The sequence below is a fragment of the Macaca nemestrina genome, chromosome 1 (genome assembly GCF_043159975.1).
Source record: "Macaca nemestrina isolate mMacNem1 chromosome 1, mMacNem.hap1, whole genome shotgun sequence".
Lineage (NCBI taxonomy): Eukaryota > Metazoa > Chordata > Mammalia > Primates > Cercopithecidae > Macaca > Macaca nemestrina.
In genome coordinates this window covers 75,463,239-75,466,911 of record NC_092125.1, presented here as the reverse complement: position 1 = coordinate 75,466,911, position 3,673 = coordinate 75,463,239, and the positions used below count along the sequence as shown (strand labels likewise).

Below are 3,673 nucleotides of genomic sequence, written 5' to 3'. Positions count from 1 at the left end.
GCTGCCTCTTGTCCCCTGCCACCCGGGGATCCAATCATTACCATTGCATTTTTTTTTTCAATTGAATGACTGCAAATCACAGAACTCTTCAGGGATGTTGGGGCTCCCCTTACAAATCTGTTTATCAAAGTATTGGTGAAAGGTATGTGTGGGTGAGTAGGTTTTAAGTGACAAATCCATTCTAGCATTCCTGTCTCCCTAAGCCTTTGCATCTCTTCCTCTATTGTAAACAGGGAGATAGGATGTTTAGGTCATCTCCTACTCACTCACGGGGGGCTATCTTTTGATCCATGTTTTAGCCAACCAACCAAAGTGTTAGCACCTTTCCTGACTCCCTGAACTGCAACATTAAGTGCATAATCTCAGCTTAGTAGGCCCATATTAATAAACTTGGTCTGATCCAACTTTATGTTCCTTCTACCACCATTATCCCACACCCTTAATTTCTATTCCCATACATGTTCTCCAGATTTCTGCTTGTATAAATTAGAAAACTGAAGTAGTTCTTTTGTAGTGTAATGCACCTCCTGGTGGGCCACACTTTGTACCTCACTCTTAGGGGCCTACTGGGACTTGAGCCTCTTTATAGATCTAGAAGCAAAGAGGGGTGATAGAGTTGAGTCCTGAGGAGCATCAGCATTGCCTTGCTTGATAACTGACTCAGAGGAGGACATTTCCATTTCCTCAGGCAAATACAGAGTTAATCCCCTCTGTCAGAGGTGGAAAGGCTGATCTCACTGTGGATGGGAATGTGCTGCTGCCAGGAACGGAGAGGCCGCTTCTGTTGGCAAACAATGCTTATCAGAATTTAGGAGCTTGATGTCCCAGCCTCACCTGGATTTTCCCACACCATTACACTCTGACTTATGGGACCTCATTCTTTACAACCAATGCCCTCACTTTAACTGTGGACAGCCTTCGAGACTGAGCATTCAACTTTTGTTGTAATTCAGCCAATTGCACGATGAGGGCTTGTGTTTGATCTTCAGCTATTTCAGCCCTGTGTCTACAAGAGAAAAGATTCTCCCTCAGGGCACACTTAGAAGCTCTTAGGCTATTTATGGTTTTCCACAAATGTTCGAAGGTATCATATACACAGTTACCAAGTTCCTTGCCTTTTATAAGTGGTTAGTTAGGAGTATCAAATATAGTTGTTTTGTGTATCCCTATAAACAGTTTATACCATGAACTATCAGTGCTGTCTGTACTATTAGAAGTAGAGTTCTCAGCACTTTTAGATCTAATAAGATTAGGCAGCCAATTCTAGAAACACCCAAACTAATTAAGAAAACTTATCCTAAAAATTCTGTTCTTCCAGAACCGTTCCTGGAACCAAGTCTCTGTCTTAGTCTGTTTTGTGCTGTTATAACAGAATATCTGAGACTGGGTAATATATGAAGAACAGATATTTACTTCTTACAGTTCTATCTCCTAGAGTTCTAGGAGATAAGGGGGATGAACTCATCTTTTTATCAGGAATCCGCTCCCATGTTAGCTAACCCACTGTCAAGATAACAACATGAATTCATTCAGGAAGGCAGACCATCTTAAAGGTCATGCCTCTCAACACTGTTTTCTTGGGGTTTAAGTTTCCAACACATGAACTTAGAGAAACACATTCAAGCCATACACACATACACACACACACACACACACACACACAGAAACCATGCCCCTGGCCCTTAAAATTCATGTTCTTCTCACATGAAAAATACATTCATTCCATCCAAATAGCCCCATGTTCATTTCATCCCAATAGCCCCCTTACCTCCTCTTGCTCTCACACTCTCTTGCCTTCTCACTTTCTTCCAGGTGATCATGCAGCATTAAAGCCCCCGTTGTGGGGCCCTTGATCTTGGACTTCCCACCCTCTAGAACTGTAAGAAATAAATCTCTATTCTTTATAAGTTACCCAGTCTCAGATATTTTGTTATAACCGCACAAACAGACTAAGACAGAGAATTGGTACCAGGAAGGTTCTAGAAGAACAGAATTTTTAGGATGAGTTTCCTTAATTGGTATGGGGGTTTCTTAACTTGTTTTCATCATCAACTCAGAAGGGCAAAGTCCAGAGTCTCATCTGAATCAGACATGGGTGAGACATAAAGCATGATTCACTCAAATCAAATTGCTCTTCAGTTGTGAACCTGTGAAATTAACAAATTGTGTGCTTCTAAAAGACAACACGTGGACAGACAGACATTCCCATTTCAAAAGGGAGAAATAGACCAAAAAACGAAGGAATAGCTTCTCCCAAGTAAGTCCAAAACCCAAAAGAGAACATTAAGTCTTAAAGTTGGAAAATATTTTCCTTTGACTCCATGTCCCGCATCCTGGGCATACTAGGGTGGAGTTGGGCTCCCAAAGCATCATGTAGCCCTGCCCCTATGGCTTTCCTGGGCTCAGTCCACTCAGTGACTCTGCTGGGTTGGAATCTCATGCCTGCAGGTTTCCCAGGCTGAAGTTGCATGCTGGTGACTCTATAGTTCGGGGCTTCTGAGGTGGCCTTACCCCCATGGCTCACTACACATTACCCTAGTGGAGACTCTCTGTCGAGGTTCCAATCCCACATTTTTACACTGCATTTCCAAGCTGTCCATGACATCCTTTGAAATCTAAGTGGAGGCTACGATGGCCTTGCAGCTCTTGCGTTTAGCACATCTATAGAATTAGCACCACATGGACACCACCAAGGCTACTGTTTACATCTTTTGGAGTGGAGCACAAGTTGCAGCTGGGCCCACTTAAGGTACAGCTGGAATTGCCAAGAAATTCTGTGCAGGGATGAGAGAAGCAGAGACTTGAAGCATTTCAGGGCAGCAAATACTGATATCCCACTGGCACCTCTCTGGAGACATTGCTCTCAAGATCCTGTTCTGGGCCAGTAATGAGAGGGGCAGACCTGAAGATCTCTGAAATGAATCTGGGGTCTTTCTCCTATTGTCTTGATGCATAGCACCTGGCTTACTTCTAGCCATGTTAATCCCTTTGTCCAAGGGTTGTTTGGCCCTTGTTCTCCTAAAGATGCCTCCACTCTTTACATGTCCAGTCAGAGAACTCTGCTCTGCTTGCCTTTTAATTATAAATCTCATCTTTAAATAGTTTCTCTCCTCTTGCATCTTACTGTATGCAGTTAAAAGTAGCCAGGCAGCTCCTTCAATATTTTGCATAGACATTTATTCCACTAAATATCCTAGATCACTGCTCAGTTCTACCTTTCATAATGCCCTAAGACATAGATACAATTCAGCCAAGTTCTTTGCAAATTTATAACACAGATGGCCATTACTCTGCTTTCCAATAAGATATTTCTAATTTCTGGTCAAGGTATGTTGACATGTATTACTTGAATTTATTGCTGATGTATAATAACACTTTAACTCTAGAATAATATAGCTTTTGGCTGAGGAAACCAAAACTTCCCCAAATTATGTCAAACTTGGGTCCCAAAGCCACTAATTTCATTCATATAATTTTTCAGAGGCCTTGAAATTCTAGTTAAGAGAATAAAAGAAAGTGCGCAGAGTACTTGATTATCTAGTTTCCTTTTTTTTAAAGAAATTACTTTTATGGTTTTATTGTGACTTTGTAGAAATGCAGAAACTATTACAATAAGGAAAGGATAAAATGTAAAGAGAATCACAATTAAAAACCTTAAAGGGGCATACACTTA

At 41.4% G+C, this 3,673-nt stretch overlaps 1 non-coding gene across 1 annotated transcript; it reads left to right on the top strand.

Moving 5' to 3' along the window:
* The first annotated feature begins 3,320 nt into the window (after positions 1 to 3,320).
* On the top strand, positions 3,321 to 3,403 carry LOC112428873 (small nucleolar RNA SNORD45). Its single transcript, XR_003020936.1, has one exon. It is a non-coding gene; the product is annotated as a small nucleolar RNA SNORD45 (small nucleolar RNA).
* The last annotated feature ends 270 nt before the right edge of the window (positions 3,404 to 3,673 follow it).